Here is a 12397-nt window from a genome sequence, read left to right as displayed (position 1 = left end):
TTTACCGAGCACTTGGAAAAATGGCAATTCACCAAGGCCCTTACCGCATGAAAAGATGAAATTGCTGAGCAGTGAGGTAAATTACCGATATGTGCGGTAAATACCTCAACAAATGTCAGTAAAAGTAAATTCATCAAGATTAAAGCATGCGGTAAAACACTGTAACATGTTTGATCATTACCGGCAGCTCTCCTCTGTTGGTAACCAGCTTTGAATGCCTTCCATGTGAATATCCCCATGATTGACAGGAACAGGGAGCCAATAGAAACAGCCCCTGTCTCCTGCAAGTCCCGTTGATAGGACTCGTAGGCTTCTCAGGAGGGAAAAACTTTTCTACCACAGAGAAAACACAGAACAAAACAGGCGAAGCCCTTCGGCAGTTTAAACCATTAGGTTTTTGTTTGAAGATGCAGAGGAGCTAGTGGGAAAATCGCCTAAGCATGGCAAGTTTAAAGTCTCCTGGAATTTAATCTAAGCTGTATCAATTAAGTAAAATGTATAATAGACAGATTAAGAGCAAGCAGAGGGAGTATAACAAACATGTACATCTAAAGGGATGTCGGGATGCCTCTTACTATTGTATAGCTGCCTCTGCAATGAGCACAGCGTCTAACAACAGAGACTCTTCTGCTGTTACTGAACAGGTTTTTGTCAATGGGCTTCAGTAAATTACTGAACTTCTACCGCATCTGTGAAAATATTGTGGAATCCGCAAAAAAAAAGGTCTGAAATATTTTTTTATTCTGAAATAAAAGTCTGAAACATTTTTTTTACTATTCTCCTCACTTGTTTTTTTTATCCAACAGCCTTTGATGAATTGAAGCCTATATATTACTTTTCTCCTATGTTCCTGTTGCTTACAGTAGGCAGTACAAAATCTGACATGTTTTAGACTAGTCCATCTCCACATGTCAGATTCTAAGTATTAAACTTTATTATTTACAAAAGATATATACAAAAATATCAGCCAGCTTCCCTACTCACTTGCACATTATTTTGGCAGCTGAACTGAAGAACTACCATCCAGTAAGTGCTTTTTAAAATAAAGAAATCCCTGAAAATCCCCCTGGAGGAGATGAACAAGTCCAAAAGTAGTATTTATTCATAGGAAAAAAAAGTCATGCATAGTACACTTTATTCAGGGTGATATTTACATTTAGAATGTATGCAATTTTAAATTTTTTTTGCAATAGCTGTCCTTTACGAGGTTAAAGGGAATCTGAAGTGAAAATAAACTTATGAGATAAAAAATTGTATGTGTAGTACAGCTAAGAAATAGAACATTAGTAGCAAAGAAGAGGCTCATATTGTTTTCAGTACAAGAAGAGTTAAAGTGAACCTCCGGACTAAAAATCTACTCAGCAGAACTGAAAAGGCTTGGTGTTTCTTTAACAGTTTCACAGCATCAGAACTTTGTTTTTCTTACCAAAACATCATTTTTAGCTGCATTTTTAGCTAAGCTCCACCCATCAAAGAAAAAAAAGCCATTTTTCCCCTGATGCTGTGCAGAGCATGATGGAATTTCCTATGTTGTTATTCACGTTGCCTAGCAACTGGGAGAGGTGCTCAGGACACAGGACAGTTGGAACTGTGTCTCATGCTCCCTGTCACCTCCTTTCAACCAAAAAGATGGCTGCCATCATGAAAAACATTTGCCTGTTCTTTTACAACAGAATGGGTAAGAGATTATATTGCCTATCTATTTTAATTAACATAACTAATGTAACTTAATGACAATATGTTTGTTTAGGCTGGAGTTCCTCTTTAAGGAACTTTAGTTATCACTTAAACAACAAAGAAACAGTGAGAGGCAGCTTGAGAAGGTTTTTCTGCAGGAAAGTTCAAAGGGTCATTAGCTTGGCTCAGTTTCATAGAGTGTGGTTTGTAGTTGCAAATTTTACAGAATGATGCAATGTCCTAGAAAAAAAAAGAGCTATATAACTGAAATAAAAAATACAAGACTTTTTTTGCTCTATTAATTAGCCGTACTACCCACACAATTCAATATATCATAAGTTTGTTTTCACTTCAGGCTTGCTTTAAATGTAGAATAGAACATACTCCTAATACAATGACAAAAAATTACGAAGATGCAGAGCCGGGCCGAGGCAGAGGCGAGAGAGGCTCCAGCCTCAGGGCGCAGTGTAGGAGGGGGCGCACAACTCGCTTAGCTATCATTCACCTGTTGTATTTGAAGTAGCGAGAAATAAGAAAAGGGGATACATGGCAGTGACCGCAAGCCATATAACTAGAGATGAAGGTGAGGGGGGGGGGGGGGGGGCTGGGGTGTCTCATAGTCTAATAGCAAACAGTGTGTGACAGCTGGGGTGGGAGGGATGGGGGGCGCACTTTGGTGTCTCAGCCTTGGGTGCTGTAGGATCTTTTCTTGGCTCTGCGAAGACGTTGTCTTCTCCGCCAGCCCCGACCTGGGAGTAAACTCTGTTGTGAGGAAGAAACTTGCCTCTGTGGACGACGAGGTCTAACAGTAACGAGAACACAAGTTCGCTCTGATTCTCAGCCTCCTCCACCCATGACATATGTTTTACCTTGCAGCCACGATTGCAGAGATGACAAGACTGCATAACGTAAGCCAGCATCGGAGGCGGGAGACAGCGCACAGGGGATCATTGTGACGTTATCTCATCTGACAATGTATTCTTGTACATCACATACCGTCTTCGGGAATGTGAATACAGTTGATTCAGAAGATATAGGATTTCATTGCATCACCTGCCACAGACTTTTGATATCCTGACCTTGATTCTATGCTAAAAATATTTATTTAACCCTTTAGCAGCCCATTTATTTAGAGACTTGCAGGTGCTCCTGGCCGATTTATGTTAGCACGGTTTTATTTTTTATTTGTTACACTTCCCTGATTCTAACAGGTACTGCTGCAATGTGTATTTATGGCCACTTGCCACTAGGGGGCAGTGTGAGACAATAACAGAGGACTTCTGCTTTCAGTTTCTATATTTCCTGCTAGTGGAGAGAGATCAAAGCATTCCAAGAATTTACAGCACAATGGGGCACATTTATCAAGAGTGAGACTAAATATTAGTAGGTTTTTAGAAATCCGTGCAGAATTGTCTCAGACAGCCTAAGAAATCAATAAATAGTGCAGATTCCTTCTAAAACTGTTGTAAAATAGGAGGAGCTAGGAAGGTCCCTCAGACAGTGCAGTGTGTAAGGGAAATTGCTGTTGCTGAGGTAACCAACAGACCTGCAGTATTGATAGCAGCAGGCTCTGAGGAGGAATTCAGCAGGGGGGAGGAGCATATCACAAATCATGCCTAGCCTGCACTCTGCAATCATGTCTAGCCTGCAGTTCTACGCCTGTAGAACTGCTGTCAAGCATTTCTTAATCTGCGCCAGTTTAGGGATGGATTTGCACTTTTCTTAACTGTAGTGCAGCTCTAGAAATCCACGCTAATTTGCCACTATTACTAGGATTTAAGAAGGTTTTTATCATCATACAGAACTGTTCTCCCTGCTGGTTAGAACAGATTAAGAAGAAAAAACTGTCGGTAATGCATTGATAAATCTCCCCCAGTGAGTTCTGCTGACTGAGGTCAAATGCAGTGCACTTATCTCTAACGAGATAACTCTGTTGAAGTTGCTAATGGGTTAGAGGCACTGTAGTGAAACCTAGTAGAATGCAGTAAATTATTCAAGATAACCGCTTTTATATTACCAGTAATTATCATGGTCCCGGGACCAGAAACATTGCCTATAGCTATATAGTGCTGTATATTGGTATTTAACCCCACCCTACTAGTGATGCTTAGCCTAGGCTGATTATCTATGCGTAATTCTCATCCACAGCGCATTCTGGGATATCGGGTAATATTTCCTATTGGCTTAAGAGCACTCAGTAACCAAACATTCCGCAGAGATCACCTGCCACCTGTGATAAATTTCAGAATGTAAATAAGGGTGAGTAGTGATTTTACAATGGGCAGTAGATTTGGGCCCCCCCTTGTGACACTGAGAAAATCATCTATACACGAATGTTGTAAAAAAAAAAAAAAAAAAAGCAATTGTATTCATCACATGATTTTCACTATAGTTCCTCTTTAAAATGTACCTGAACTCAAGGACTTAATTGCAAACAAATGCTATGTCTAAACTCCTCTCACAAAGATGGATGGATCCACACATCATCCTCCTTTATACAGCAGCAGCTCCATTTAGAGCAGATTCATCCACCAGGCAACCTAGGCAGGTGCTTGGGGCCTAGTGGGCTACCTTGCCTAGGGACCTTTACATCTTAATCCATCTCTGAATCTGTTTCATTTGCTTAGCTCTGTGGTGCTGGCAAACTCTCATCCATGATAGTGGATCAGGTCAGTTAAAGCCCATGTGCTCTTCCACATCTGTCCAATACATAAGTGAAGCATGGAATAGAATAATACATGGGGACACATCAAAGGCAATATCTACTTCATTTATGGATCATAGCTTTAAAACGTCAAAAAAAAAAAACACCCGTCGTTACTCACATCTAAGGTCCTAATTCACTCAGGACCTGACAAAAATAAATGCCTTCTACCCAAGTTAATACAATGATTGTAAATACAGGTATGCTCGCTCTCAACCCGACTGGTTTCGCCCTTTCTGCTTCATCAGGGGTAGGGACGGTCAATAGAATGCAAATAAGTTGATGTTGAGTTGATGAAGCATTGTGCAAATTTTGTATACAACCTTATGCAGCTTGAAAATAAACCAATCAAATCCTGCTGTCCATTTTCAAGCTTCATAAATTTGCATACAAAATTTGCATAGCATCGCATCAACTCAAAAGAATTTGCACCTGACCATCCCTAATCAGGGGTATACTCGTCTCATATATAGAACAGTATCTGTATATATTCTATTTCACTGTCTGGTCTTTGTGGGAGTTTCTGTGAAGTTGGCAGCAATGTCTGGGTGTTTGAACATGGAGAGACCCCCTAGTGGCGAGCTACAGAGGCAGAGATAATTTATTCATGTCTGTAGCAGCTGTCATAGATCATTCTTTCCAAAGGGCAAAACTGCATCCTCCACATGATGGAGATAGAAGATTCTGCAACTTTAATCAGCCAAGCGAATGGTCTCGGTTCATTAGTCAGATAATGGTTTGTAGACTATAGAAGGAGGAAAGCTTCATTCCGGTTTTCTTGAATACTACAACAGACTACAGAGTCCAGGATACGAGTACTTCAGTTTTACTTGCTGGTGGTCAGGGATGTAACTAGAGGGGAGCAGCGCCTGCGATCACAGGGGGGCCCAAACTACTAACCTTCCCTTCCTCCGATACAGGGGACTAGACTTCAGATCAGGTGTTTTGTGGCTACACTTTTATAAGTGTGAAGATCTTCATGACCACATTTATGACCCTTGTGAGAGGGGCCCCAAGGCCATGAAGGGCACCAAAGGGAGGCATTGGGGGGTCATCAAAGTTTCCCTGAGGGCTCCATAAATTGTAGTTACGCCACTGTTGGTGGTATATTGTGTCTGGACTATATTACGCCTTTCCTATCCATCAGTAGATGGCTCTCTGTAGACTCTGAATTCACCTGCAAATCCCTGTTTCACCTGCGGGTGGCTCCATGTGGTCTTGAAGGTCTTGGACTTAAAGTGAATGGGAACCGCATTTAAAAAAAAATGAAGCAAATACTTACCTAAGGAGAGGGAAGGCTCTGGGTCATATAGATCCTTCCGTCTCCTCTCTCGGTGCTCTCTATCCTGTGCTGGCTCCCCCCCCGTTTCAATCCCCCGCCGTAAGGGTATTTGGAAGTCTTGTTGAGCCATGTCCTCCCAAAGACGTGTGGCTCCATGCTGCACAGGCGTGAGAGTGCAAAAGAGCGTGCTTGCGCAGGCGCAGTACAGGGCCGCCCTTCTTCAGGAGCACTCGGGCTCCCTGAAGACTTCTGAAGCCTCCTTCGGCCGGGTAAAGCAGTATTTGACTAAAGCAGTATTTGACAATGCGTTTTAAAAAACCTAAAAAACCCTCAGAACCGCTCTTGGTGTACACCGGCCCAAAAAGCAGACAGAGGGTTATCATCCTGTGTTTGCAAATTAGCTGCTCTGCCGATGCAGCCAGCTGACACATCTGAGAGATCACATTACAACTTGTGATTAGTCACAGATGAGGGGTTAGATAGGCTGAACTCTCTAAATACATACAGGGTGCATTTCTCTGCGTTTTCCATCTGTCCCATGCAAAAGTTCAGGTCCACTTTTAGGGGCACTTTGGCATACACAACACAGCCTATTTACGTTATACGGATCAGCATGATAGCTAAACAAGTAGATTTTGTTAGAGGAAATCAGTGTTAGTATCTCTGTACCTCTCTTGCCGCAGGTTTGAATCGCACAAGAGACTTCAGTACACTGTACCATGCCGGCCTGCCACGTCTGAGTGCACATGTATACATACACCATGACAGCCTGTAGATCTTAATGCAGAGTGATCAGCGTGTATACACATCACATGGAGTATGTAACAGTATCAAAGAGCAGCACAAATCTGGGCAAATTACAGCCAAACGCTGGAAAACAAGCTCAGAACCCCAAATAATGACATCACTTGACGCCGGGCGCCAGGATTTCACGTTGAGGTGCCAAGTGCTATTTCTGTTCAGCCTTGTTTCATCTTCTCTTTGTTTTGCTGTCATGGATTACAGAAATGTTTTGGATTTGTAAGCGGGATACATTTCTGTGGTATGTGATCATCCTCCTGCGCAACTACCGATCACCAAAAATAATAATAATACAAAAAAAAAATACACAATAAATGGATACCGTGAATTAAATCGTTTTCTGGCAAGTCACACATGACATGATGTTGTGAAACAGTCACCTGATGCGCTGTGTACTGGGGGTGTGGCTGCGAGACCGCACACACACACACACACACGCACGCACACACACACGCACGCACACACACGCGCACACACGCACGCACGCACGCACATACACACACATTACATGGAGGATGCCATTTTGCCCTTTGGAAAGAATGATCTTATATATATATATTAAAAAAAATGCCACTTCAAGGATATGTGGATTGCCATTGCTTGTAAAAACACTAGCTGACTGGCCACAGTGCTGTTCAGGGCATCGTTTCTGAGACACCTGGGCTGGGATAAGGACAAAGCAAAGGTGCCTGCTCATCCTATACAGTTCACACAATGCTGGATTTATACTTTCTCCACCTTCAGTCTCCCCTTCCATGGACAGCTTACCCCTTCCATCCAGGGGCAAAGCAATAGCCTCTGTGACCACCCCACCATCGTGTGGCCGGTGGGGGTTTAACTACTAAGTGGAATGGGTATGATGGCAAGAACATGGCGAGCAGAGCAGCATTATACATCACATTCTTCCAGCTCTGCAACATGTCCTGCTCACTCCGCTCTTCCCATGTCCTCCTCACATGTCCTGCTCACTCCGCTCTTCCCATGTCCTCCTCACATGTCCTGCTCGCTCCGCTCTTCCCATGTCCTCCTCACATGTCCTGCTCACTCCGCTCTTCCCATGTCGTGCTCGCTCCGCTCTTCCCATGTCCTCCGCACTCCGCTCTTCCCATGTCCTCCGCACTCCGCTCTTCCCATGTCCTCCGCACTCCGCTCTTCCCATGTCCTCCGCACTCCGCTCTTCCCATGTCCTCCGCACTCCGCTCTTCCCATGTCCTCCGCACTCCGCTCTTCCCATGTCCTCCGCACTCCGCTCTTCCCATGTCCTCCGCACTCCGCTCTTCCCATGTCCTCCGCACTCCGCTCTTCCCATGTCCTCCGCACTCCGCTCTTCCCATGTCCTCCGCACTCCGCTCTTCCCATGTCCATGCTGCAGAGAGATTGGCTGTACAGTGGCTGTTGTGAAGAGAGGAGTGCGGAGGACATGACGCACCACTGGATAAGGGTAATGTATGATGCTGCCACTACTCTCCTTGCCACCAGAGTGGGTCCCTGCCCCCTTTGCATACTGGCAAAGGAGGATGGGGAGGGGTGTGAAGGATCTATGCACTGCAATCTTGGGGGGAGAGGTTAAGCAGGGGATGGAGTTTTTGCTTGGCGGCCCATCGGTAACACGGTACACCCCTGCTCCAATTCCATGTAAATAACTCCTCTTCTATGTGTAACGTCCATGTACAGCTGCCACTGGCTTTCATGCACTACTCCCTTGGGCAGAAGCACTCTTGGTTCCATGTGTTGCTCCTCATTTTCAGCCTAGCCTTTTCCATGTGCAGCAAACCCTCTTCCATGTTCAACTGTCCTCTTGTGCATAAAGCCACCCAATGCTGGTGCCTTCTTTGACTTTCAAGAAATCTGGCCCTGGATGTACCCCATTGATGCCCATTAAAAAAGTATACACACTCAAGAAAAGGTTATTTTCTTCAAGGCACCACATTCTTTTCTGGCCTGCCTAACATGGGCGCAGCTGTGCATCTTCTATTCAAGTTCTCATAGCTATAAGGTTTTCATAGAATATGTATGAAGGCCATCATACGCTCATAAATTCCTATTGAATTCGTTCTTCTTTTCCAAGACAAGAGAGAGAACATTTATATTACGCTTTTCTCCAGGCAGACGCAAAGCACTTCAGGGCTGCAACCACTTAGGGCGCACTCATAAGGATCATAAGGGAGCCTTGCCCAAAGACTTTTACTGTTTTACGTACTGGCTTGAGCTGAGATTTAAACCCCGGTCAAAGGCACAAACACTACATAAAGGGCAATCTCCTTAACCTGTACACCCTCCTGGTTATATTACTTTAAAAACGAATTAATCTCGCTCATCACTGCACTTGTCCCATGATGCCAGAAAGCTGATGTCACAGAGACAATAACACATATTTGTATATCTGAGATCAGGGTTGCAATCTTCATGTGAGGCTAATCCTGGTTGTGTAGCTGTTTTCCTAAACATCTCAAGGTGTCGGTGTGGTGGGCTGTGTCCAATGACAGCTCTGCTTTCTATGACATACACGGTAAGAAGAAAAGCCTACATTATTGTACGCACCACGGCAGACAAGGTTAATGAGACATCAGTGACTCATGAATAGAAAACATCTACGTATGTGGAAAGATCAGACCTCCAGGCCATGGATTAGCATGCTGTCAGAGAACCTGTCACACAGAATGCCTGGCACACCTCCCAGTAGAACCTCTTAACAGTAGCTGTGTACAGAAAGGTCTTCACTGGGATTTGTCAGTCAATGTGTGCAATGCCATTAATGAAAGCATCCATATTGTTAAAAAATGTTTGCATATTAAAATTCTAATGGCCTGCACTACCTGCCCAAGCCCAGGGCCAGATTTTCTGGAAAGGCCACAAAGGCCCGGGCTTTAGGAGGCTGCAGCCCAAGGGGGCCCCTGGACATAAAATAGGAGCTGCTACATATGAGTGAGAAGGCTGCAAATGGGAAGCAACACATGAAAACAGAAGTTGATGCCCAAGGGAGGTGTTCATAATAGAGAGGGGCTGCAGTACATGCATGTTACATATGGAAGATGGGGCTGCACGTGGAATGGGAGGGGCACTGCTGTCCATGGAAGGGTTGCCACAGCCTACTTGGCCTAGAGGTGGAAAAAGTATAAACCCGGCCTTGCCCATGCCTGCTACTCGACATCTGCATTGATGAAGAGGTCAGGCCATGTTGCAGCACATGAAGGGGAGGGGCATGTCTGGTGTGAGAGGAGGTGCGGCATGGTTAAAGTGCATAAATTGCTTACTAAAGTGATCTTACCACTCTGGGCTTCTCTGACTTTTCAGTGATTGTTAATGGTAAAGAAAGCCATGTATGGTCCAAAATGACCAAAATTGGCCCTTTTGGCCAACCGAGGCCTGGTTCACATGGGAAGTCATTTAGAGCTGAGATTGATCGACAACCGCATTGAGATGAATGGGAGTGTTCATCTCGATGCATTTTCAGTTGTTTGCACAAATTACGCGGTTGCTCAACATTTATTGGATGCTGCGTGTAGCATCCCACGTCTGTTGTGTTTGGCGGTAGTAGTCATACCAGAAATGGATTAAGGTGAAATGGGGCCCTAGGCAAGATATCATCTTCTGCCCATCACTGAAGGGGCTAAAATCAACCAGGGCCCTAGCTTCTCTCCATGCCCCAGACAACTGCCTAGGCTTCCCTTACGGATGATCTGGCTCTGAGTCAGACAGGCATAATGTGTGGAAGAAATCTGATGTTCTGCTCCTGCGCAGGAAGCTTCTGGCGACGTCAGCAGGAGCAAGGATGCACAGTGGTTTGCAATATTAAAGTCACAAAAAGATGGAAGCAAGCCATAGGGGGGGTGGGGGAGCTTTTTGTCCCGGCGTGGGCATAGGACGTCCGCATGAGGCCAGTAGAAGCCCCAGGTAAGTTAACTACTTACTATACCAGGTGCAGTATAATCATGGCCCGGGAAAACTTCACTTGAAGTCCCAGGGCCGTGAAAACACATCCTCAGCGGCAGATGGCCGCCACTCGCTACCGCGTGCTCCCCCTTCACCTCCCGTTAGCGGGGAGATGAATGGGAACGCAGTTCCCTTTCATTAGTCTAAGTCTGCGAGTCAATGAACATCGGCATCTATTAGATGCCTGCTTCATTGTATCTTCCTGGAGTTACTATGCCATGCAATTCACGTGCTTATGTACGTAAAACGGAAATGTATGGGGACATCTTGTGGCCAAATAGTAAAATTACATGAAAATGCATTTTTATTTAATAAAAATACTAACACTGACATTTAAAATTCACCATTTCCTTCCCACACTCTTCCAAAGTACCCAAACTGTTTTTTTTTTTTGTTTTGTTTTTTGTATAGAAGAAAAACATTTACATAAAAAAATTGCATAAATAGTTACTTTAGGGAATGAACTTTTTTTTTTATATTTATGTCAAGAGGGTACATTACGGTTATTTTTTTAATTTACGGGCTTGTATTTAGTGAAGAATGCAAAAATGAAAAAATGCACATTTATTTTCAAATACAATATTGGCGCCATACATTGTACTACTGAAATATTTTAAACGTTGCAATAACCGGGACAAATGGGAAAATAAAATGTATGGGTTTTATCCACAGTAGAACATTTTATTTCAATACTATAATGGCCAAAAAATGAGAAATAATGAATTTTTTCATTTTTCTTCTTATTATTCCAATTAAAATGGAATTGGAATAAAATAATTCTTAGCATAATGTACCTCCCAAAGAAAACAATCTATCCCTATCTCCTTCTCTGGTGTACCCCCACTCACCAGAGGAGGAGATAGGGATTGATTGTTGCTACAAAAGGAAGCGAGATGGATGAGGAGGCTCGATTCAGTGAGCCCTAAGGGTTTCAATGATATGTTGAGCTTAAAATGCTTCCTGTGATGTGTCACATATTAATATGTAAGCATGTAAAAATTGCTTTATTCACTGCTAATGATTGCTTTCCAATGTGTTTCTCCCCTAGGTCATGATGATTGTCATCGTGTGGTGGGCGGAAGAGAAAGGGAACATGTCGTATCCCTGGGTCTGTGAGTCGTTGTATAAATGACAATTATGGCCCGCAATTTTGTATTATTGCTCAGGCTTATGTATGCTATGCTCATGTTTACCTCGGTGTTTAGCTGGGTAGACATTATATATGTAGTGCCCAGTAAGTTTTTGTTTGGACTGATCCTGCAGGGTTAATCCGTATAACATCACTTTGGTCTGCTGACCAGAGGGGTGTGTCCTAGATAGTAGGGTGTGGTGCACCAGAGTGCAGGCCGTGGCGGTTTTCAAGCCCATATGGTCGCCAGGCTGTGGTAGCTCAATGATAGAACAACAGCTGATCAAATTTAGTCTGTCCACAATGAAGCAACGACCTTATAATCTTAGGTGTGCCCCCCCCCCCCCCCCCCCCCCCGAGACACTCATATAGCCGTTGGTCATTGCTTCATTGTGATATATAAGCCCCTTCACCGCGCAAGGTAATGATCATGAAGGGGAATTGACACATGTACATGCCTTTTGTTTTGTTGTTGCAGCTGCAGTGCATCCAGAAAAATTAGGCAGGCATGTACACGCACCAGAAAAATTGTTGGTGGTTGCGGAGAAGGCAGTCAAGCGGCCTGCAGGCAGAGATGCTGTGTGTGGGGACTGACTTAGTCTTCGGGCAGGCTTGAGCGTGCTTTGCAGACCAGGCATCTGTGGTCAGATGGACCCTTGACCCAACGCTGTGTGCCAGAGATGTCACCAGTCACCACTTGCCTTTCAATATCACGGTACAGTTTAGGTATCGCCTTTTTTGAGAAAAAATGTGGCCTGGTATCTTCCACTGCGGTGGGTGGCTTTGCTTTTGTGTGCTGCTTTTCCTCAGGTGGTCATCCCATTGCAGTTTGTGCTTTGTAATCACGTGCCTTCGTAAGGTAGTTGTCCCT

At 44.1% G+C, this 12397-nt stretch overlaps 1 protein-coding gene and 1 long non-coding RNA gene across 2 annotated transcripts in view; one reads left to right on the top strand and one right to left on the bottom strand.

The window, feature by feature from the left end:
* LOC137541874 (uncharacterized) overlaps positions 1-11505 on the top strand; it is a 601362-nt gene extending 589857 nt beyond the window's left edge. The window contains exon 9 of the long non-coding RNA XR_011025298.1: positions 11446-11505. This is a non-coding gene — a long non-coding RNA (uncharacterized lncRNA). The remainder of the gene's footprint in view (positions 1-11445) is intronic.
* Positions 1-12397, bottom strand: part of ANKFN1 (ankyrin repeat and fibronectin type III domain containing 1) — a 964382-nt gene that overhangs the window by 224463 nt on the left and 727522 nt on the right. The window lies entirely within an intron of this gene.

The sequence above is a fragment of the Hyperolius riggenbachi genome, chromosome 12 (assembly GCF_040937935.1).
Source record: "Hyperolius riggenbachi isolate aHypRig1 chromosome 12, aHypRig1.pri, whole genome shotgun sequence".
Classification (NCBI taxonomy): Eukaryota; Metazoa; Chordata; class Amphibia; order Anura; family Hyperoliidae; genus Hyperolius; species Hyperolius riggenbachi.
Note: the sequence above shows the minus strand (reverse complement) of the source record. Positions and strands in the feature narration are given on the sequence as shown.